Source organism: Calidris pugnax, unplaced genomic scaffold, assembly GCF_001431845.1.
Source record: "Calidris pugnax isolate Ruff unplaced genomic scaffold, ASM143184v1 scaffold211, whole genome shotgun sequence".
NCBI lineage: Eukaryota > Metazoa > Chordata > Aves > Charadriiformes > Scolopacidae > Calidris > Calidris pugnax.
This window is the reverse complement of record NW_015091083.1, coordinates 4,124,768-4,150,536: the sequence shown is the minus strand read 5'-3', so window position 1 is coordinate 4,150,536 and position 25,769 is coordinate 4,124,768. Positions and strand designations below refer to the sequence as shown.

Here is a 25,769-nt window from a genome sequence, read left to right as displayed (position 1 = left end):
AATTCAGAGTAAGCCTCACATTAAGGCATTTGGGAAACTGTCCTCCAATTCCAACTTCATTAGTTGACCTCCTCACCTTAGAAAAGACCTTCAGTGATCCAGCTAAGAGCAGCATAAAAATGTCTTTAAAAAAAGCTTCAGTGTAAGCACCAGTCATTTTGCCTCTGCAGCTTTTCCTAGCTTATAACAACAAACCTACTGGAATACACTGTCAATATAGCTCCTAAAAATTCCCAACACGTCTCTAAATGTGTGAATTGGTCACTGAATTTTCCCTTTTAATATTCTTTCCCTTACACATACATAGGAGAATGTTTCATAGCTTATCATGCATATTTTCAAGATAATTTTGTAATAAGGATATATTAAAAGAACAATACCTACGCAATATTTCTTACTGAAACCAGATAAATATTTCAGAGATGTCCTAGATTCATAGGTCAAGAAGAGTACAGATACATCTAGAGACTGTGAATGCAATTGCTAATGGCCTCTCCATCAAAATCTGATCAGCGATAACCAGGCAAGAGCTGGAAGTCTCATTTAACTGACACGTGTTCTGGGTTGCCGCGGTGGAATAAAGTGTCAAGCATGAAAGCAGGGCAATATCAGAGACAGTATCTCACCAATATCCTATTAGCAGGAAAGAAAGATACACTGAGAACAGTTCCCTTATCTACAAGAAACCCAAATTAACAGGAGATAAAGAGGGGATTGGATAAGGTTCCGTAAGAAAAGAAACTGAATGCAAAGCCTGTTTGATGCAAACACAGAAATGAGAAATAGCTACTTCCAAGTTCTAATGTTTGCTCTATCTATGACCCCGAACAAGATTTTAAATCTCTGTGCCTTCCTTTCACAACCTCTAAAATACAACAGTAATAAAAAAAGTTCCTTCCTGGACAGGGATAGCATGAAAATTTTACATTTTCAATAAGGGATTTTAGAACCCTGGATTGGTCTGTACTATTATTTCTTTTTTACCTAAATAACTTGATTTTATGTCTATGTTCTTTAAATCATATGCGTTACACAATAGGACTAAATATGAATAACTATCTGATTCTTAAACCCCTCAGGATTTATGCATTGTTATTTATTAAGATGCTTGAAAACAAACTATTAGTCTACAGAACTTCTGGGTTAGTGAAAGTTTATATGATTTATTTTTTCCTAACAATTTTATTGATGTAACAGCACTGAAATACAAATGTAAAGTTAGAATCCTTCCCCACAGTGGATATTTTCAAACTTGATACTCTGCTTACTTCTACTAGAAATCAACAAATAGTGTCGTAAATGGCATAATAGCCGAGATACTTACATATCCCCTAGACCTGATGAAATCAGACATGCATAAAAGCCCCAGAGCAATATTCTTTAAAAGAAAAGAAATTTCAGACATACCATATCAATTCACCCACTTATATTTGTACCATTACAAGTCCAGCACGAGCAAAATAGTCATATCGATAGCTGGGTGTATTCAACAGGTGACTCAATTTATTTGGCTCCCTGGGCCTCCTTGTGCCTTGCAATAAGGCTTTGGATGTTAATTTTGCATTTCATTAAAAATTTAGGAGTGTAAGACTAGCTAAAACAACATGTCTACTAACAATAAGCTTCTGTGTAACAATAGACCTTTATGTAAAGTGGAGCTTAAGGCAGTATAAATCAAACATGGTTGATCCAGAACATTTCCACCTTACTTCTACAAAGGCCCAGAGAACATGAACAAATAAAGAGAGTTGTGAAAAGTTTTGGAGAAGGTGATTGTTCAGCAAACATCAAAGGGATATGAAGATGAAAGAGATCAGCTGGAGATGAGAGGACTGTCGCATAAAATCTAGCACAAGGATAAAGGATTATTCACCACAGATATGGATAGTTTATGTGATAGGGAATAAGCTGGTAGGTACATATAATGCATAGGTGGATCATCCTCAGCAATCTACATCCACCAATATAACATGAACCAGTGTATATGGCCCTCTATTAACCTGACAGAAACAAGTTATAATCAAAAGTCACCTTATCAATTCACATTTAGTTCATGAATTTATTTCTAAATAAAAATAAAAGATTTTGCTATGAATTTGCCTACCTGCTTAGCTGTTACGCCTTCAAAAAGAAGGCCTAGATGGTACTTACTACAGGAGATAACAGCTGAGGAAGAACAGGGAAAACACATACCTTAGAACTTAGTATATACTGACTGTATTTGCACTTATTTAAAAGTGAGCCTAGTTTTCACCAAATACAACATATTATTAGATTATAATCAGCTTACGCAATACAGCTGAAACCGGAAGCCTTCCCCAGCTACCTTCATAACAAACCACGCCAGCGTTAATATACACTTTCCCCATTACTTGATCCCTCAAAAGGTTTTTCTCTAAATATATAAAATTCATCTTTGCACTAAGATCATGAATATACAGATCTCTTCAGTCACTGAAATTCAGTCAGACTCACCATTTTCTTTGCAGATGCAGCATTTATATTAAAGGTAGAAAAAAATTAATAGAGAAAATGGATTCTACTTTGCCTGATTAATTCCACTAGTGTCCACAAGCGCTGCAGGCACATTGTGATACATGAAATCAAGAATTGGTTTTCCAATCCATTTGTCCCAGCTTATAAATCCACTTGGGCCATTCCCCTTTCTGCTGAAGTCAGTGTTGTATCCCTCTTCAAAGGGCAGAGCAAATTCACTGGAACTCAGGACCTCCGAACAATACCAATCGAGCACAAATATTCTAGTATATTGTTTTTAAAACAAGTCCAAAGAGTGTCTAGTTAATATTTCTAAATGGGAATTCAAGACAGCATCTGACTACATTTAACATACACTTAAACAACGTGGCTTAGCCACGGAAAAGACCCCTGCAATTTTTACTTGAGTTATATCTAGAAGAAAATCCCTGGCTGTTGCACATATGAAGGCTATTCCCTTAGCTGAAGTAGGAAATAAATACTTCAGAAGAACACTTTATTCTTTTCCTGGCACAGGCTGTGCTTCAAATAGAAATTCATTTGTTCCATTTTTCTATTTGTTGCCTGTTTTTATTAGTCTGCCTTGACTCTTCAGAAAGCAAACTCATTCAAGATCATTGTCTGTTCTATATTGCTGCATTGGCTAACATAACGTCAGTCTTGAGTGAAGTCCTTAGCTATCTAATAACTTTAAATTATTAACTGCCACAATAAACATTTCAGGAGAAAAATATTTACTGAGAACAGAAAAGGTGACACAAAAAACCCAAGTGCAAATCATTATCTGGCACTTACATTTATGGGCATTTGTGTCTTTATTTTATTTTTTTAAAGAATTGCATCTGTCAACAGCACATAGTTACGCATAGAGGAGCAGGAAACGTTGTTGACAGAGTACCTCAACCTTATTAATGCTATTTTAACAATTTTATCTCTAGGTTCACCCACCTGCCCCGATCCTTGAAGTTAATGCTTCATTTTTCCTTTGCTGGGATTGTCAAGATGGGTTCATCTAGAGTTTAAGAATCTAAATAAATTCTGTTCTCCTTCACTACTGTTTTTAACCACTCCTTAGTCTCTTGTGAATGAAGCCTGGAAATTTGTTTGTGTTCTGAGTTGTATTTATAGATAATGGATGAAGAAGCCATTTGAACTTTTATTGTATGTGGTTTTGTAATTCTGAGCAGCAATAAGGCATTAACCATTCTATTCCAAGTTACTGTATGTGCAGATCAAAGCAAAAGGCTTATACATCTTATGGACTTTGGGACACAAAAGGAACATTGCATTTATCCCAGTGGTCGTATGATCTCCGTTTAAACAAAACATTTATGATATTCACTCAGCAGCTCAGATCAGTGTTCACTCTCCCATAATTTAAACTGGCAAAAGAATTGAGGACCCCGCAGGGAGCACAGTCCTAATGTTACTGGTCATGAGCACAGGAACTGGCCCCTCTTATAGAACAGGAGCAGGCACTACTATCCAGAGGATCAGCCACCATCCTCCCACAGGCTGGCCTTCTGTTCAAATGTAAACCATAATGCCCAGATTACCATCCAAACCCCAACACCCTTGAGCAGAACCACCAGCCCCAAGGGGAAGTTCCAGACACAGAAGAATCATACTCAGAGATACAAACCAGGGAAGATTAAAGATCCAAACTTTGTTTGAGAATAACAATAACAACAAAAAAAACCCACACAATAAAACAAAAAGAAAAAAACTAACCCAAAGCCTAAGAAAATATTTAGGCAGGACATGTTTTGACTGAGAGAGGAGCAGGAGGGAATGAAGTCAAGACCCACGCAGCACAATGATGAATGACCAGAAAATATATTCTGATAAGTTTGACCCCATATCACTGTAACTCAAGATAGTTTCCGTATCAAAACTGAACTCTTAGGTAGAAAACAGGGGAAAAAAAATTAATTGGCTTCTGTGAAAGTGCCCAATTTTAGCATTCTGCAATTGTTTCTGGGATGTAAATCTATTTCTCTCTCCAGATAACACAGAAAACAATTACTCACAGAAAGAACACTCTTAAACACCTATCTTTGGCAGGATACGTCTCAAGAATAGCTTATTGCGTTGACTCTCAGTGATGAGAGAAGCTAATTATTTCCATCAGGAATCTGTAGGATAATAAACCAACTTCTCATTTAGTAACGAGCTTTAGAAATTCAAGTGAGCATTAAAAAAAAAGAAACTAATTTATGTTTCATTCAATTGCACCCAATAATCTTGATAGAAAGATTTTTCTGACTTCAGAGTTATTTTGAACAAAGCTTGTCTGGTTATAACAGTTGTGCAGAGATACTCAGAGACGGGCTTCCACCAGGGACAAGCTTGGCATGTGGAGAACAGGTTGGAGCAGAGGCAAACTCCCCTTCAGTTCATCTCATTGCTTACAAACAGAAAGACACCTGAACTCCTCTCTCAGCTGTTCCAATATTCAAGATATACACAGGCAAAGGAAAGTCTACTGGGCACTTAATTCAGCTGCATTGGGAGAATATTCAGCTCAAAGACAACTGTGGAAAAATTGCACACAAATTCCAGAATGCAGCTCTCAAGCTTCATGAGGGATGAATTTCATTGCGCAGCTGCAATGTGCACTGTGGTTTAACAAAGGGAAAACCTTTTGTTTCACTACTTACTTTAAGGATGCTTACCACATTTGCTGTAGTGAGCGGTGGGATGTGGCCTTACCATTCACTGCACGATCATGTATGGAGGTTTTTTTTCCCCCACCTTGCTCCCTTTCTTAAGCTTTATTAATAGAGGAAGGAAAAAAACCACCAAAAACAACCTACACCCAAAGCCTACATAGCCAAGCTACCGTGAAGACAGAGGCAGTCAGTCAGGCTTGACATTTCAGAGAGCATCACTGAAACACGGGTATACCGAGTCCCTACAGCACTTGCCACTGCTGTTGTCACTGTGTGACCAGATGACATTATATGTCCTGTCTTGGGGTCTTCTATCCCACTTTCCTTTGTAGATCAGAACCTGTGGTATCTCAGCAGCTCAGAGGCAAAACCGCAAAACAGTTACTACATACCGATGTCCTTCAGTTCCTTTGTTTACTTTTCCTGACTACATAGTTGTTTTTCCAGTAGGAAACTCTCTGTGCATTGAGGTGTCTGACAACATAGACACACCATTTGGAGTTAATTCCTTCCCTATATTCACCCACAGTTGTTCAGCGTTCACAAAGGGGTTATTGAGCCCCTTCACTGCAGGAAACGATGGCTCATGCTGCAGCCAGACAATGGTAGACGTGAGAAAACGTAGCATAAGGAATAACTTGCTTTTTGCCACAAAACTGCATGTGCTGTGAAGCTTCTAATCTTAGGTTCTCAGTAAAAGGGAATCCCTCGTGAGTCTCATGGAAGAACAAACCTATGAATGCACCAGAAAAACGTTGTGTGGTTTTTTTGTTTGTTTGCTTTAAAAGATGCAAAATCTGTTTCATTAGGATTTGTTTTGAACAATATGCTACTAGATAGCTGGCTGATGTAAAAACATTTCACCAGCTGCAAATGCATCTTCTTTTCTTTCCAATACCAACTTCTTGCATCATTAAGGGCAAATGGTCACAGAGTTGATGAGACCCCTTAAGACACTTCAGACACCTCCTGCCAATGGACTCATCAAAGGTGAGAAGTTCAGGCAGAACTAGTTTCTCCTCACCTTTCTATTAAGTGTTTCTGCTACTCTGTATGTCCCATCACAGAGCAATTAACAAAAATAAGCCTTGGATAATTTTACAGAACTTATTCAAATTTCTCTAGGAAGAATTTCTTAACACCAGGAGGTTATTAAAGCCATGCTTAATTTCAGATTCTGCCACGTTGCTGAATCCAGGCTTCAATATGGCTACACATTTAAAATGCAATTTAAATAAACATTAAGGATTCCAAAATCCCACAGCACCCACCTAGCCCCGCCTCGTGCTTATCCATCAGCAATGAGAGACAAGATACCACAGTGACTAAAAGAGGTTTTTAAGATTTTACAAGCAACTGCAGTTCCTTCCTGTAATTCTACAGTTTATCATGTATTTTCATTTCAAATAAGGGAAATTTGAGGCTTAAAATGTTTCAAGTCCATTCTCCTGTATTGTAGCATTTGTAGCACTATCAGAGGGCACTGTAGTTGTCTTAATTCCTGGCTATCAATTAAATAGTTGCAGAACTCCAGAATTTGTTGTACATCCTTTGGAATGCAGCCCATACAAGATCTGTTTGTTTTTGATGAGAAGCACATGTTTAGATCTAGAAGAAAAATGTTCCGTGATGGAAAGAGCAACATTTGCTTTCATTACTTAGTCTGACTGCTTTTTTGTCCTGCAGATAAAAATAAATCCTTGCAGCTGGAGGAGAATAAATTAAGAGAGGGGAAAAAAAAATGGATGCAAAGAACATCCCTTAAAGTAACCAGAAAGAAAATAACACTCTGTGCAGCAGATTCAAATGGGGATGCAAGATATGCAAACCTTGAGGCAGGGTGACACAACACAAGATAAAGTTTAATAAAGGATCATATTTCAGTGTAGCTGGAAAGATTAAGCATGAAGAAAAAAGAAAGACTTTACTAAAACCTATCCCCTGATATGCATCTAATCATGCATATAAACGTGCTTTTAATTTGTAACACTATAGCATTTCAAATGTTTCATGAGTTGTGAAATTTAACAAGAGCTATGTTGCTTTAGGCTGAATCTGTTTTGTTTTTGCTTAAGTCACTGAGCCAAACACAATGCGTGGAGTTTCAACTCAATGCAGTGTGCATGTTAAAATTTTCTCTGTTAATGTTTTCTTATGTACGGACTCCCGATGAAAGGGAGGTGATTAAACAAGCCAATTATTTGTTGGCTACATTTGGTTGTTCATCATCACCCTTCAGGAAATACATGAAGCCTGATGCAACCTCTGCCCTGTAAAATATCTCAGTCACTTCTGCATGCACACTTCTCCTGTGTGACTCAACCAAAGGAGAATGAATGCCACCAAACTGCTTTCTTCTTGTATGTACTTGCCAAATGGCATCTCAAAACTTCAAGAAGAGGTACCGTGATACATTTGGGTTTTATTCAACAGAAGTAACAAGTTTTGTAACAGTAAATACTGTATGTCAAAGTTTCAGGCATATAGTGTACAGTATCTTCGCAGATTTATCAATGTATTTGAGCCAACACAGGTAAATCAGTGTTGTTAATTAATGCTTCTTTCAACACATTTCAGAAATATATCGTTTTAGTCTATAAGAAAAGCGAAGACAAAACAATCATAAATTGCTAGTGAAAAAGAAATTTAAGTCCCTTTCTGTATATTTTGTCACACCCTAGAACGTGAAACACATAAGAGGGATTCCTGATAAGTCCGGTTTTACAGCTGATGCTTCAGATTACTGACTATTAGCAAGAAATTGAGACGACCTTCAACTCTTATACAAGATGCAGCTAAAAGGAACTATTCTTGGTTAGGCACTCAGAGGAGAAGCCTGCCTGGAAACCCAAACCGTTCTAGAAATAATGCTGGTAAAGCAATATTCTTAACCAATAGGTATAAATATAGTAACCCAGCACTGTTCCAGAGAGCACTGAGAAAGCCGGGGACCATAAAATTGCAGTCCAGCATCACTGCCAGAATGGCTCCCATGTTGTCACGTCGGTAACTCTGACTCCATAGCCTATTTTAAAACATTGTCTGAATATTGCTCTAACAGTAGCATTGCTGGTAAGGCCACAGACATTGAATTTACTGGCAGGGGAAACAAAGAAGAAAAAAAAAAAGCCATAAATATTAAGACAACATAAGGCCAGATTCTGATTGGAGCTATACTGTACACATGCATTAACCCCAGTGACTTCAGAGTAATTACACAAGGTTGCTAAAATTAGCATCTTGCCCATAGCACTGAGCAAATTAGAAGTGTGTAGACACAGATGAAAGGAGAGACAGGAACTGAGAGCAGCAAGACACTGCCCCCGTGAAGTCTTTGCTGTGCCGCTGACAAGCAAAAGGAATTTGGGAGAAAAAGTCATTCCATCCCAGCCGCTCCCCGGGAGCCTGAGCAGGAGGGTGCTGGGGTGGAAGGTACCTTCTAACAAAAGAAGGCAGCGTAGCAGAGAGCTCAGGAAGCCTTTCAAAAGGAGAGACAGTGAGTTTGCCTGCCAGGCAGGTTTTTGCAGGATCTCATCATTCTATTTATAACACCACATGCCATGTTACATTACATCACACCACGGGAGATGCACACCACATGCAACAAAACGCATTAGAAACACTGTGGGTTCTCTCCAGAGTAAATGCCCACAGCTCACAGTAGCAGCTCAGAGGCAAGTTTTCTAGGAAGACTGAAATTCCTTGGCAAAAATTTGTAACCTACGGAGTTCACTTCTGCATTCTGCCAGCTCAGCACTTGAAAACTCACAGCATCTATCAATACCCCCCCTGTTTTTCATCCTCATTTTTTTCATTTGTTCAGGGTTTATTCTTGTCTTTTCCTCCGAGAACAAACTGCAGTGTAATTTTTCCTATATTTAACTGTGTTTTATCCCCCTATCTAGCCAGGACCTCCTTCAGGCATCCTGTTTCACACCATTAAAGCAAACAGACACAGGTAACTCCCCAGCAGACCTGGGGTGTCCCAGATGTTCCAGAGCAATCCACGGGCTTCACTACACTCAGGATGGTGACTGGACATAGCTTTGGACACCCTGATCTAGTTAGCCCTGTTTTGAGGAGACGGTTGAAGTAGATGACCTCTGGAGGTCCCTTCCAACCTGAATTACGATTTTAAGTCTCTCAACATATTCTCTAATGATGTAGGTACCATTTGCTGTTAATATAACAACGAAGTGTATCACCCAAATTATTTATAATATTTTCTTTATTTTGATTGATTTGGGTTGAAGTTCTCGTAAAGTAGAATAAGCAGCACTAGTTAAGAATGATTTCTACAAGTATTTGCCCTTCACAGGAGGATGACATTGCTAAAATAGATAATGAGTCCAAAGGCTCTTTTAATTTCTGAAACTTACAAATATCAGTTGTCAAACAAGAAGACCAGGAACTGTATGGAGGCAGGGGAACAGTTGCATAGAATTCATCCCAAAAGGAGATTTAGAAGCTCTGGATTGGTACAGAAGCACAATAAGACTGGAATCAACAACTGAAAGAAAGATGCTCCATCTCCTTCTAGGGCTTCTCCCCACATACAAACATCTGTGCATTGTTATCAGTTATGTCCTTAGTCAAAATGGAAGATAATCATATAGTTAAAATAAATATCATTTTGAAACACTTAGGAAATTATGCATGAAAATCCTTATTAAATGTGTATTAGCAAGTTGTTTTTTTTTTAAAAAAGTACTATGTGAGCTCAGAAAAAAGATTGCATGGGACACTCAGTTGTTATTCCCCAAGTTCCGTATGCTTGACATTGTAATTTTGCTGGTATTTGTTTATTACAGTATTTTTTAAAAGAGTATTATTTTCTGTAGCATGTCAGAGCTCATCCCAGTGTAGGCTCTCCATTTCACTCAAGAGGTGGAAAACTATAGAAGAAGCAGAAGTTTTTGCATGAATTTAGCAAATGGGATAAGGCTGCTAATACTGTGACATGAGAATATGGGATAAGGCTGCTAATACTGTGACATGAAGAAAATTTTAATGAGAAGAGAGCAAAAACAAGAAAGCCTAGAGTTATGCAGTGAAAAACAAATAAACAAACAGATCTTAGAGATACTCTGGAAAAAGCGGCAGCAGGATTTCACTCTGGCATTTTCAGAACATGGTGTATTATCTGTATTTACTTTGGTGAGTCAAGTAGCCAACCATCAGACCGAGTTCTCAGTGCCTATTTAGTTTGCTGTCTGAGATAAGCGGGGTTTAGTGTGCAGTGTTTGTTGATTCTAAACATAAAAGGATCTCATCTCTCCACTTCAGTTAATAGGATTATATATGCTGGGCAGTTTGCAGGGTGTCAAATGCCACAGTGAAATCTTTACTGAAGTAACTGTTTAGTCTCCAGATTTTGAGTCGCAATCACAGCAAGTTTCTGCCCAGTGCTTGTGTTATGGAAAAATAAATAACTCTTTAAGCTGCTGAGCAGAGCCAGTGAAAGTAGCTTTCTGATCAGTATGTTTTAAATTTAAACCGTCTAAAGCTATACCTGCTTACATTGCATGTTGCCCAAAATTCTATCCAAAGAAAATAAGTGGTGTCCCCATGACAAAGGGCAGGATCAGAACAGCTTTTGTGAGGAAAAGCCCTGGCTCAGTGCCAATTGCCTGGACCTTTCCATCTCAGCAGGCCCCACACTACGAGTTCACTGGAGTCGAGGAGCCCCAAGGAAGCGACGATCCATCGCTGGGGAAAGCAATCGACAACAGTGGAAACTCAGAAAAGCGTATTGAGTCCAGACTGATGCTTTCTCCTTCTCCTGATCTCTACACCTTACGAGTATTTTGGAAGAGAGATGGATGGGTGTTTTGGACTTCAGGCTGATATTTGAACGTAAGGATGTATGTCCGCTATTGTTTGTGCGGCAAATGTTGCAGCAAGTTGGTGCCGTTTCAGGATGACATGCAGGACTCCAAACTACTGCTTGTGTTTGCATCCACATCACTACTTGAACCTGACAAAGACCCTTTCAAAAAATCAATCTATAATCTCCAAACAAACATGAAGGAGACCATGTAGAAGCCTGCTGCATTTTCAAATCTGCACTCTGTTATTTCACTGATGGGTGGGTGGGTGAACACTACCTCCTCCTGCCTCTCCCAATACCAATTTCACCCAAAGCACACACTTCACACCACCAGACCAGATGGAGAGCACGGAGCGGTGAAAGAGCTGTTCCCAGTTCAGACTTTGCATAACCTCGAGCTCTCCGTGCACTTCTCTCTGAAGCAGGGTCCTTCAGACAGAGCGCCGAGCATCCCTGACCTGCTCTGACCCCCCGACCCGCTGTCACACTAACTCACTGCTGAAATCATAACCAGCTGGTGAGACTGCTAGCAACAGGAGAGCTACTTCTCAGCCCACAGAGCTACATTTCCTAGAGGAGAGCAAAATGCACAGTCCACCTGTAAACGGCTGGTTTGTTTTTGTTTTTTTTCCTCAGTTTCAGTGTTCAAGGAAAAGGGAAGTCCCCAGCAAAACACACCACGGTTCTCTACCAGCAACACTTTTAGTTCATTTAAAAAAAAAAAATTAAACGTGGGATTGTTTCTCTTTAATCTCTTCACTATCAACAAAAATTTACTTGCAGCAGGATACCTTACAAATTCATATGCGTTTACAGCCCTCTTACTTAGCCACATCTAATTAGAAATTGGGTTGTTACTAAAACACTGCCTGAAGCCCCCTACCTAGAAACCCTGCTTTCAAAGGACAAGTAATTCAGCTTGGCAACCAATATTTAAAAAATAAATAAATATACATAATTTCACAACTCTTTAATCTAGATAGTTGATTTTACTAGGTACACCAGTTTCATTTTACCCCTCTTAGAGTATCACTGAACTCGCAGGTTTAGGTTACCAATTCTTGCCGGGTGGTGATGCCCAATGCACGTTGCCATCAGCCTGGTGACAGGAGCTTCTTTGGCCCCACAGACCACTCCTGGTTCACGAGCAATCTCCGCTTTGCCTCCCAGCAAGTGGCCGGCAGCACCAGGAGCAGCACAGCCCTACAGCAGGGAACAAGTTCTCAAAGGGCCTCCTCAACAAAAGAGTTGTGCAGAAAGCATCCTATCTCCATTTTCTTTTAGGCTGTAACATTTTCATCACAATACTGGCCACTACTGTATATGTTAAAACAACTAACCTCTCCTTTTAGCCATGCAGAATTGCTTCTCAAGCACAATACAACAACATACCTAAAACACAGGTTTCCAGCCTGCCAGCCCTGCCTGTCTTTTCCCTTGCCCCTTCTCCACCACATCCCTTGGGCCCTCTCTCACACTGGTTCCCCTCCCCTGGGGGGAACCTGGCAAGGGGATTTCTGCCTTTGCTTTAAGCCTGAATCATCAGGTTTGAGATGGCAGGTTTGAGACCTTGCACTGGTTGCTTTCATACCCACACTCCACATACAAGACAGCATATCTTTCCAACTGGAGGAGAGAAGCTGCAAAGCCATTCTTTGCAGTGATGCTCGCTGGCACAGCTCACGCATCAGAGTGAGGAGCTGAAAGGTGTCTCATGTAAGGTTTCTTGGAACGCTTCCACCTACTAGAGAAGCCTAGAGCAACCTACTGCACTCTTGCATCCAGATATGACAGGAGACTCAGAAAACCATTGTTGCTGACATCAGCAAGTACGAGGGACAATATTAAGGTCTGCCAACCTGAGAGGGAACAAAAGTTCTCAGGATGCTTGAACAACTGTTAGAAGCCTTCTTACAGTTGCCATGTCTGTCTTAGCAGAGGTTATCAGCAGAAATCATTGAATTATTTTTTATTTTGATGGAAGTGTGGTTTATTACTGCTTATATTTAACAGACGCCAGGATTCGCACTTCTAATAGACAACTTTAAGTGAGAGTGAATCGGGAATACACAAAAAATGTGAAAGGATCAACACAGCCTTAACCTGCACCCACAGAGTCCTAAAACGGAGATTAAAAATTTGCTTTTGTCCACATTGTTCCTGCACAACAAAATCTGCTTAGTTGCTTGTCATTGAATACAAATTAAATTATAAAATATATAAGTGAACTCCTGTGGTATTTTTAGTTATTACAATTTCCATGGAAATTTTAACATAAAAAACTGTTTGGGGAAGCGTCACTGCAAACAGGATTTAAAATTTTTCCAGCTATCACCCATGGCTAGAGAAAGAAAGTATTAAATGCTTTAATACATCTTTGCCAGTCAGTGAGTAAGCCGTGACAAGGTAAGAGAACAGGTGACTTGAGTTGTTGGGAGGTCTTTCCTCCCATCAAACCCAGCTACATCTCTGTCAGAGGCAATATTTTTTTTCCCCAGCAGCTCCTGCACCTACGCACATAATTTAATCCCAAATCTGACTTTCAAGGCAGCTCCTCTTTGATAACTTGTTGACAACTGTGGCTTCGTCTCACGTGTGGTACGAGTGGCAGAGAGCAAGCAGGGGATGCTGAGTGGGAACATCACCCCTGCAGAGACAGGGGCTGATGGAGAGCTTCCTCAGATGCTGCAGTGGCGCCTTTTGCCTCCAGTCAGGGAGAGGTGGCCACAGGCAAAAAGCCAGTGAACTGCATGGAGCAGTGACTAACAGCAAGCCCAACTCAAGCTAGAAAAAAATATTTCGCATGACTAAGTACTACTTCAATGGGAAAATAAACCTTTATCCAGAACCACCCAAAACCACTTGTTTCTGGTATAATATGGCTCCCGTTGCAGAACACGAGGGCTCTGCAATACCAAGTGGGAAAGGAATATTGTCCTCATTTTGGGACCCAGTCCGGTTACTGTGACTTCACAAGGTCCTGTTTGCCAGTGAAGCCGCATCCACTGTCACCACCTGTCACAAATGCAAAATAGAAGAGATACATAAAGTCTCATCTTTTTAATTGAAGCCAATACTTTTAACCTCTTGCAAGTGTGAAGTAAAAAGCACGCACGCGCTCGGTTGACAGATGGGAACCTCAGGAAGCAGCAGTTCAGCTGGAAACCTGCGCCAGCGTTCAGGGAGCCGAGCTACACAGACAGATCACAGGTCACAGAAAATCCACAGGCAAGGAGAGAACCCAGCATAAATTCCTCACTTCTTCAGTCGTTATTCTAACTACGTGGTCTCAGCTTCAGGTTTGCAGGCACCTTTTAAACAATTACGACACTGACAGTTTTTATTGTGTTGTTTATTACTCTGAGGGGTTTATGTTTCACATTTTACTGAATCAGTGTTTCCAGTATTGTTCTTATGGACAGCAACTGATGTTTTCACAGCCAACAATAGCTCTCAAGGTCTCTTAAAAGCCTAAGTATTTACTGATACATAAAGTTATAGCTGGCTACTACTTTTTAAGTAGTCTTTCATGATCCAAATATTCCATAAACTTTTTTTTTTTTGTCAAAATAAAGCATCACAATATAAACATCAGATATATTTGGAGAATTTGGGGAATGAAGAACATTTCATTACTTTTATGTTATTTAATTTCAGTGCATTTGTTTTAGATATAATCCTGCTGTAAGCATAAGTGGTATGTGCTTGTCGCCTGCTATAGCCTATGTTTAGGACTTGGAATAGTCTAGTCCTGCAACCTCTGACACAACATTTGATGCTTTGTCACAAGTTCTACTCAAGCCTCCTTTTTTTTTTTAAAAATTATCACATTCATTTGGGGCAAAAAAAGTTCATAGACAAGGGAAAAAAGTATCCTGGATGATTTCGTGACCTGAAACATCAAAGTGAACGTAGATGGTGCAGAAAGTGTTAAGTATTGCACAATAATCTGCACAGAGCAGGCTCAGGAACCTAGAACCCAAATATTAAAACCACAGCCTCTCACATACATGGACAGAAAGGACATACTGATAAGCAATTTGAGATGAACCATCTATTACTGGCTATGTAAAATGTTGCAACCCATACACATGTAGGTAACAACTTTCCACTCAGCAAAACTACCTGGGCATTTTCACTGTTCCACCTCTTTCCCCTTTAAATTTTAACCCAAGCCCCTGGACACTCAGCTCAGTGACCTGCCATAGGAGAAATCCCAAATCGCACAAGGGGTAAACGGGCATTTAAAAAAATACATGTCAGGCATTTTCAGAAATACTCACAACCACCATGGGTATATTTTTATTATTAAAGTCAGTATGTAACCCCACACTGACAATCACCTCTCTGCTATTTTTAGACCTGGAGCTCTTCAGGTGGGAATAGAGATTGCATAAAGGGCTTGCAAAAGGGGATTCCTGGCTCAATTTAAATTACAATGTAGATTTCTTTGCAAATGCTCAGATTACACCTGTCACACTCTGCAGTTTCCCTGCTGTCATAATCCAGGCTGCAATTTCTACAGGTGACAATACATCAGAGGAACAGTCAAAAGCTACGGGCTCCTCTGTTCCAGACATACACATCATCCCAAATCTTTGGATCATTGCACCAAAGAGCACAAGTTTGGCAAAATGAGGGCTAAAGGCAAAAAAGAGAGACTTACAAATACTGCAGCCCTCTTAAATACCTTTGAGGTATGTAACTTCCAGAACTAGGTACTTGTGCAATCCAAATACTAATGCATGTTCACCCTCTATTCTAACAAGACACAAAGAAAACGTTATTTGACTTAAGCCATAGCTTCAGCATGAGACGGGTTTATCCTGATGACCTGGTTTCCAGGTGCATGCCCTTTCCATGTCCTACCCATAAGTCAGGAAGAGAGATGGTGTGATCACCTCTTCTGGTGATCACTGCGGTTCCAAGAGGAGACTCAGGTAGATGTGGAGGGAAGGAGCTCCCCTGTGGTCCAGCCTGGCCCAGGGGCTCAGGGAGGAGAGCAGTCCCACCCACATACCAACCCATCACGACTGCAAACCCCATGTTGGCTTTATGTGGGCTGATCAAATGCAGAACAACCTGATCCACTGTGGCACTGAAACAAGTTCTGCTCAGAGTGACACTCCGGTCACTCATTAACAGAGCAGTTGCTTTGCTGTGAGATTACACAGGGGTGCTCAACCCAAACAGGCTCCAGTTGGAGCTTGCTTTTAATTAGGTTACAAAGACTTTAGTAACAGAGTGGTTATGGCTCCTAATGTTTTTTTTCCACAATCAGATCTTAACTAATTTGTGAAACAAAGTTCCCCAAAAAAGAAAGAAAGAGAGACTGGAAAGAAAAGCTTTGAAGAATTCCATAAGGGAGACTCAAAAAAGATTCACACTCTGAAAATATCCTGTATCAGAAATTAACTGCAAGGTGAATAATAACTACGCTGTGTTCAGAAGATAAAGGCTGGATATGACTCTAGGGCTGCATTTAAGAAGTTCGGACACAAAGCAAGTGCTGACAGTAAGGCAGTATTACTCAGAGGAGGTGGTTTCAAATGGGCCATCTGGCCAGTAGAGGAACAGACGTGGCAACTGGAAAACCTGGAGACCCCTCATTATAGCACATCACGCCTGAGATGGTTTCCAGCTCTGCTTGAGAAATCTCTGCCATGCACACAGAGCCCAAGCAACAGCCATTCTGAGGCAGTGCTAACCCAAGAATGCTCCGGTTTTGGCTGCCTGTACCATTTCTCAGTGGGGTGGGAACTTGCAAAATAAAAAGGCAGCAGCTGTCTTTGTGGGGGAGGCCTGTCGGGGGCTCTGCGTGCTGCCACCACAGTGCTCCCTTGCAGATTTGAGCTGCAGCAGGGCTCCAGGAACCAGCTCTGCAGGAGAAAACATCTGCCACAGGTGCTAGGAGGAGGACAGGCAGAGGTGGTTTAATCCTTCTGAGCTGAGCTCGGTCCTTGCAGATAGCCCCAATGCTTTGCCTCATAGCCAACATTATTCTTTTGCTTCTTTCCCCTCCACATCCCCTTCCCTGCTCCAGAGATACCAACAAGGAGATTAGAAGGAAAATGCCATGTCTCGTACGGGATTCACTGTATTATTTACACTGAGAGGGTACTAAAACATAGTTACCTAAAGTCTTACAGCACACATGCTCTGCTATGCTGAAAGATTCCTTAACATCAGACACCTTCATGGTATTCAATAATACAATATGGGTGATTTTTTTTCCCCATTTCTTTTCAGCTCCGATACCTGGCAATCAAACTTAAACCTTTATTGCAAATAGGTTAATTTTAACAGGCAAAAAGGCAAGGCAAAAGTTTTTGCAAGGCAAAAGTTTCTTCTAAGCACATGCTGCTATACACGGTGTTTCCTATCGTGTAGGTTTTCTCTGTTCATTGACTTGCTTTTAGTCTGTGCCTTTGGGGATGCTGTTGTGTTTAATTGGAAGAGGAAACATTGTTTTGTTCTTTTTTTTGGCAGAGGGGGAAAATGGAGAGGAGGGAGGGAAGAGAGGAAGGAATGAAGAGATTAGAGCCCATGTTTTTCCTGTTGTGGAGTCACACAATAAGCCATAAAGCACTACACACACTCACACAGCAGCTAAAGGAGCCTAGAGAAGTGAAATCATACTGTTCCCTCATACCAAATCTTAAATAAGATGGAGATAAGCCCCTTTTTGTTCAGCACCAAGAAGCGGTTTATACCAACAGCAAGAGGTTGTTTCTAACACCGTATGTTTCCCACATTTAATGAATACATCAGATCTCTGCACAAGCTCTCACTAAAGTATAAAATAAGCTCTTTAAGAGGGCAGGTCAGAATGCATTTTAATAACTGCCCCTCCTGTGTCCTCTCACATTGGGAACAGGGACAATGGGAAAGCTGTTTCTGTTGGGCTGTGGGGCAGACCATAGCTCCTACTTCCAGAAGCCCATTCTCTTCCACAGCTGGTGATCTTGTACAGAGAATATTAGCACTCAGGCTCCACTTCAGGAGCCACAATATATACCTCACTGTTTATCAATAACATGGACTGGAATCACCCAGCCTCTGACTCCATTTCTGGTTTCCTGCAAATTGACAATTTAGCTATTACCTTGCAGATTAACTAGTGGTAAAAGTGCATCCTAGATATCCTTCAGTAATCTTGTGATAAAATTCCCAGTTGTTCTTATTTGTAAGGTTTCCTTTTGCTTCATTGTTCTTTCTTTGCACAATTTCATCTCCATGGATGCTCTTCGTATTTTAAACTCCAAGCATTTCTACACCTCCATCAATTTTTATTATATGTAGGATTTACACTTTTTTCTGTCCAACTCAGATGCATAATGCATTAGCTTGGTTGCAAACTTCTGCAAGTTCTTCAAGACTCCACAATGTTTAAAATAAACCAATTTCCCACACTAGTCAGCCCAGCAAGTTTAACACCTCAAGCACTGTAATAACATGGTTTTAAATAGACTGCTGAAATATTAATCTTAGCATTCATTATTCTTTCACGCTGCCTGTATTGTTTGATGTTTCTTCTCATGCCATCTCTCTGTTTATGTTTCAATATCCCCTGGACATCATCGCATCCATAGGAGGAAAAATTTTCAGTAGCTAACTTTAAGGCAAAGATACTTTTGCAAGAGGAACGACAGCTGCCTCCAGCAGCAGGACCCCAGGTTTGATGAGTAGAAAAGTCTTCCTGCTCCCGGTGGCCCTGATCCTACCTTTGGCAAGAACATACATAGTACAGCAAAGCCAGCAGATGCAATGCTGTGTCCCTCTGGATGCACTACGTACCTATTGCAGACTTGAGGAGTTCCCAGTATCTGCTTCAAAAAGAATGCTCCACAGCTTCACAATTCTTTCAGGAAACTCATCTTTTGCCACTTAAATCTTCAGCTAGACCACACACAAGAATACCTTACAACCACAAGCAGCTTGTAGGCCTGGGGTAGTTTCAGGCTTCACACTGCTGTTACTGAAAATAAAAACTTAGCTCCTGTGCACTGCTGGCAAGTTCCCTTTGGCTCACGAGTTGAGCCTCCCACAATTTATCCAGCACAAGCCCTGCTGCAGGAATTGTTTCCTGGGTATAAGCCCACATCAGCCATCCTAGTCTTCTCTGAAAGGCTGAATATCATCCAAGCTTAGTGTGCAAGACCTGACCTTGACATGCGAGTTTAATCCCCAGAACAAATGAGAGATTCAGTGCTCACTGCTTGGCTGTCTCACCAAATGTTTCTCCTTCGCAAGAGCAGGATGTTTGATGATTACCATTTGGAAAAAGAATTATTATTTTTAACTACTAAAAGTGATCTTTAAGATTCCAGCATGCCTTGGTGAGACACATGTAAATATTTCCAGGTTTTCTGTCCTATGTGAGAGGGAGAAGATGAACATATTGATGAATGAAGCAGAATAGCACTTTTCCCTCAGTCACTGACACACCACACTGCAGTCAGGTGACTGGGAACTGAAAATAAAGATGCCAACCTAGAGCAAAAAGTATCTTCTTCTGAATTCAGCCACCCACCTTTGTGTATGGCCAGGCCATGCAGGGACAATGACTGAATGACCCAAAGATATTGTCTTTGACTTTTTATAAAGAAAATGGAATAAACTGAATGCACTGGATTATTTCAGTCAAAGCCATTGACATTCATATTTTCCTCAAAGCAATTTTATTACCTCTGCATACAGGTTTCATAATAACCAGCAGAGGAGAAGCGAAAGGCATCAGGAAAGTTCCAGCTCCAAAGAATTTGATTCATAGCTGATAGCCTGAAGGAAAACATAAGGGCTCTTTTTATCATTTATAAAGTAGGCTAATGGATGGAAGGAAAAAAAAAATATACAGACCTTAAAAGAAAAGAAAAAAATTAAGATAGAAAGGTACACTTAAGATTTCCAGCCACAAGCAGTCCAGTTATACTTTCAGTCTGCAATTATCTAAGACCTTATCTCATTTATATGGTAATAACTTGTCTCATGTCAACTCAACAAGCGGGATAGCAGCTACGCAGCGCCGGCTCCTCGAACGCCGTGGCTGAAGCCTCCCGGCGTGGGCGGAAGGACCCGGCCGGGCTCACAGCAACAATTAGACTTGCCAATGAGCCAGGGCTAGCAACACGGCAAGGAGCATAACAAATGCAAGGAGTTTCTTCTGGCTATGAATTTAACTTAACTCTTTGCAGTTTTGCACATACTTGGCATGAAAACATGTTTCAGAGAGATTTATTTGCCCGGGGAAGAGGAGACCTACCGCTGCAGTTTGGAAAGAAGTGTTCCTCAACAAGGAGCAGCAAAATTTCATGGCAAGAGCGAGGAATTATTCCAGCATGATTACTACAGCTGCAAAGCTGTATTTTCTCTAAAATCCTAATTAAATATAGATAAACTGAGAAGAGAGGCCAAAACAGATCTGGACATTAACGAGAGATAAAGGCTTCAGTCTTCTGCAATTTCAGACATAATTACTAAGGGATATCTTATCCTCTCACTGAAAAGTGCATTGATTCCAACCAACCCTCTGCCACTCAGATGTATTTAAAAAAAACAAACCACCAAACCAACCAAAACCAAAAAAACCCCAATTATTTAAAGTCAGCCAGTTAGCAAACATCAAGACAGAACAAGGATCTGGAACACAAGTACCCTATACAGGTAACAAACCTCACATCACATTCCTTATTGAAAGCTTAGCTACTCTAATGAGCTCTTTCTCAAAAAAAATTAACCGTGATTTTGCCACTTCATCTCTAAAAGCATCCCCTTCACCATACGTGCTTCTAGTGTGTGTTAAGAATGTGAAATTAAGGTTAGCAGTTCAGAAAAGCTCTGAAAGGGATCTAGAAGTTTTCCTGTAAGTACAGCTCTGCCCATCATCTCAGCAATAAAAAACCAAACACATCCGTTTCCACTCCAGCATAATCCTAATACTCCCAATGTCAGTCACATCACGGACTCATGGAAGTGCTAAATCATGGACTGCTGTACTGAGACAGAGAAAAGTCAGTGTCAGAGGATGGAAATACTTTTGTGAAGTGTTGGTAAAAAGATGCTAGCCATCAAAAGAAAAGTCAGCTTCAGACAATCTGAAGTAGCCTTGGGAGAAAGTGCGAAGGGCAGACAAGATAAACAAGAGCCTGTTTTGCCTTAGTTGATACAAGCAGAGCTGAGTTTATAGGCACAGGTCAGGAGGTTCAGCTTTTAAGCCTGAGCACAAAGAATTCGGTATCCTGCCAGCTCAGGAGCCAGGATTTTTGATAGTGAGCAGCTGCAATCTATGCCATCTTGGGAAAAAAAAAAATCTAAAAAAGAAAAAGCAGGCATAAAACATCTTATCATTTGAGAACAACAGCATCAATAATGAATTTTCACTACTAACGATTACTGATTTTTCCCAGAAAGCTTAATAAATATTTCATTGTATTTCATTCTGAGAAGTAATCCAAAAGAAGACCCTGAAAATCTTGAGGAAAGGAGAAGGAACTATTTAAAGTGTAAGTTTTTGAAATGCTAATAGCTATGAGGAAGGATTAGTGCAGTTTAGCTTCGATTGCATCAGGACTGGAATAGCTACAAGAGAGATTTAATGAGCAAGACATCCAGTGTAGTGCAATTAAGTGCTTCTCAAGCATAATAGGGTAACATTCCAAAAACACTGCAACCACCACACCATAGCCTTCAGCAGAAAGCGCAGTCCCTCAGTAGCGTTCCTCCCACCCCCACCGTGTGTTAATTAGAACTCAAGATACCACACCATGTTCATGTAAGAGAACCTTGTACCATGAAAAACATCTCACTTCTGATTCCTTGGGCACAAAACAGGAGGCCACACACTCAGGGCAGAACAAAAAGCTGAGAAACACACCTTAAAGTCTGGAAAGTTAAAAAAGTGAGGGTAGATCTCATTTGAAGTTGTAATGAAAAGCTCAGTCTCTAAAGGCTTTAAGTGAATACATGAGCACACACTACTAAACATTTTAAATATGTATTCAAAGTTCTGTTAGATTCTAGTGCTCCTCTGATGATTAAATCTGATTCTCCTCTTCAGTAAATAATTCAGTAGCAAAGAATTACTTGGCCTGGAAAAGAGCTGAACAATAGGCCAAGACTTGTTTCTGAGAGATTTTGGCCTCAATTTTGACTTTGTGAGGAGAGGTTTCTGCATAAGAGGAAGTGCTGCAAAAAAGTTGAAGTCTTTGTATTCACAACTGCAATTTAGAATCAGCATTTTCTCACCTTTATTCTGTTAGTAGAAGAAGAAACCGCTGATGAGATGAAAAAAGAACCCAGCAACATAATTTATATCAGCTACTGCCACAGGAGAAAAATTTTATTATTCAAGGACAGAGTAGTGTTTTGTTCTAGTTGTGGTCAGGGAGGTTGATCCTCTAATACAGCATGCTGGTGTTAGGCACTTGGGAGGGCAGATATCTAGGCACCTTGTCTAGAGTAGACTCCAGAAAGCAAACTACTACACTGTGTTTGGGGGTGCGTTTTGTTTATTTAATGTTAGCACAAAGATGCATCTCTCAAAGCACCAAAGAGCAATCTGATTAGGAGTGAGACTAACACTAACAAAGTACTCATGAAAATACAGGCAACTCAAGTTTCCTCCCCACTAGAAATGAACATGTTTAGGTCAGAGACTGTAAATCAGTGTAAAAACTTTCCTAGGTAAATTCCATTAACTCCGATGTGTCAGAATATGGTTTGTCCTAACATACCACTGGGCCTGACCCAAACGCCACAGGAACCTTCTTTTGGATCAGACCTTTGTAAGGCACACAGTGGACAAACGCACATATACACAAAAGATATTGGTTCTTTCTATTAAAAAAATGCAGGAACTTGAGTCACACATGTTTTCAATATTGCTTTTGTCAGGCGATTATATAGTTCAAGAAGAGACACCACTGAGTCTGAAACAACAATTCACAAAATAAAAATCTCTTCGAGTGCACCTGAGCCTCCCTTTCCAAGCAGCAAAATGCCAACCCAACCAGCTTCTCCAAAAAACAGAGCTATTCACCGGCATTTACAATCTCTTAGCACACGATACTGTAAAACACACAAGCCTCCCTGAGAGACACACAGAGCAAAAGAGAATTGCTCTAACAGAAATGGGATACACAGAGGTACGTTAAAAGAGAGGTAACCTTTACCAAATAGTTTAGAACTACACTTTAAACCTTCACAAAAAAGAGGGAAACTTTAGGTACCTCTAAAGTTGGGAGGAAACCAGAGACAAAATACCCCAGAGCCTCATCTCATTCACATTGCATTTTCTGCAAGTTTAAGTGTGCTTAGGGGTCCTGATTGTTCCTAGCCAACTTTAAGAAAAGAAAATAAAATTCTAGATAGCATTTTCCACAAATAATTCTTAAAAAAACACCAAACAGATTTAACTTTGTATTATTTCACAGTGAATTTACCTTCTAGATCAGGAGAGAAAAAGTACACATATATAACTGACCTGCTTCATTTAGAGCTTTCTCCATGAGCGCTTTATTTAGCTGCACAGACAGATCTTCATTGACGATACTTTTTGACTGCGACCTCAGCACTAGAAACAAGGAGCAACGCAACAAAATGCTTCAATCTGGAGGAATAATACAGGTCCCTATGGAGTATCTTCTGATGAAGCAATTTAGCACAAGGGAAGACTGCATGAAGTTACTCACAGCTGCTGTATTCAGTAAATAGAAGCCATCATAGGTTAAATTCCAGGTATATCTAAACCCCCATTTGGTGACTTTTGTCCCTAACATCTTCGCTTTATCCCAGCTCCACATCACATTAAGAGTGAGGTGGACCATACCTCTCTCCCAGGAACTAGAGAAAATCTTGTTTGCTCCAGACCAGAACTACTCCATGCTGCCCCATTAACTGCAATTAAAAGCATCACCTGTGGATTCCCCAACAGCAGAGCACCATCGCTCAACGAGGTAACTCAGTACAGCTGCCTTGTGCCCTGCAGAAGGACAGCACTTTACATCAGACAGAACTCCATCCCAGCTCCTCTTCGGCAGCAGCAACCTCCTTTCAAATGCTTGCCTTTGTGGCACAAATGCAGGCTCCTGCTGGCACCAGGTTGGGCTGGTTTTGCCTCCACCAGGTGCTCTTCTGTCAGTCAGCAACTGGAGATCCAGGGGAGAGTAACACAATCAGGGTGCCCCACGCTCAACCCACAAAGTGGTCTCAAGCATTTCCTGGGTTAACATGGGTATTTCATATTAAACACAGTTATACAGAAACTTCTTTTTTTTTTTGGCATTGCCATAGTGTCTTATTTTGTATTTTGACCCCACCTGGAGTACTGTGTCCAGCTTTGGAGTCCTCAGCACGACAAGGACGTAGAGACTTTGGAGAGGGTCCAGAGGAGGGCCACAAAAATTACGAAAGGCATGGAGCACCTCTCCTATGAAGACAGGCTGAGGGAGTTGGGGCTGTTTAGTCTGGAGAAGAGAAGGCTCTAGAGAGACCTTATTGTGGCCTTCAAGTATCTGAAGGGTGCCTACAGGAAAGCTGGAGAGGGACTTTTACAAGGACATGTAGTGATAGGACACAGGGTAATGACTTCAAACTGGAAGAGGGCAGATTTAGATTAGATATCAGGATGAAATTTTCACTCTGAGGCTGGTGAGACACTGGAACAGGTTGCCCAGGGAAGTTGTGTTTGGATGTGGATGTGGACCAGGCTGGATGGTGCTTTGAGAAACCTGGTCTAGTGGAAGGTGTCCCTGCCCATAGTAGGGGGGTTGGCTGATCTTTAAGGTCCCTTTCCACTTAAACATTCTATGATTCTATGATTTTACTCCTACAGGCTATTCCCAAGAGATGCTGACCTTTCAGCTGGGCCTTTCTTGGGTTTGGGGTGTGGAGGACACAATGACAGACATGGTTTTGGGGTACCAGAGGTACACGTCTCTTTGTCCGATGTATTTTTTATGAATGAACAGGCTCAGAAAGATTCCTGTCATTTTGAGGGGACAACATTTCTGCAAAATTTCTTGCTGGAACTTCCTACACAGAACACTAGAGAAATAAATCCCATCTGGATACTGCACACAAGAACTCACATGGAAGCACAGGCACGGAGGGGCTTAGGGAGATGATCAGAAGAGCATTTTTTCATGACAGGAGGCTAGAAAACTTGCCTTGCACAGTAAAACACAGACTGAAAGAGGAGAGAATTGCAGTATGTAAGGTATCCAAGTACCAGGAGAGGAAAAGAATTATTTAATTTAATAGAGATATTGACATAAAGATACTGGATGCTAATTTACCACAAGCACATCCATCCTGGAAAGTAGAAGAAAGATTACAGTTATTAAGAGGATGAAGCTCAGGAACTCTCTTCCCAAAAGTCATCTTTTACAAAGAGGCAAATGAGGCACAAAAAATTAAGCCCTCTATTCAAGATCATATATAAAGTTTGTGTCAGAGATGGGAATTAGATACTGGAGACTTAAATGCCAGGCCAGGTCCCTTAAAACAAAATCAATATTCTTATCAGTAAGGGTCAAATGTGTTGAAAATATGGTTTGCTGAGCCAAATTTTTCAATCCAATATAGGTGAAGTGAGAAAAGGAAACTAATACGAGAAAACAGATTAGATCTTTATAATATTAATAAACTGCTAATAAATAATAAATAAATTGTTAGTGGTGAGTCAGTACTACTAATCTTTGGAGTGATTAAAAAAACATTTTCATTTAAAGAAAAGATTTGCATTTCTGACACAAAGCATCACCTCGGCAGAC

General features: G+C 40.5%; 1 long non-coding RNA gene across 2 annotated transcripts in view; it reads right to left on the bottom strand.

Moving 5' to 3' along the window:
* Positions 1-25,769, bottom strand: part of LOC106897197 — a 160,204-nt gene that overhangs the window by 111,639 nt on the left and 22,796 nt on the right. The window contains exon 2 of one of the 2 annotated variants that reach the window (XR_001413748.1): positions 23,480-23,569. The exons of the other annotated variant lie outside the window; for it this stretch is intronic. This is a non-coding gene — a long non-coding RNA (uncharacterized LOC106897197). The remainder of the gene's footprint in view (positions 1-23,479; positions 23,570-25,769) is intronic. 2 annotated transcript variants of the gene reach the window in all.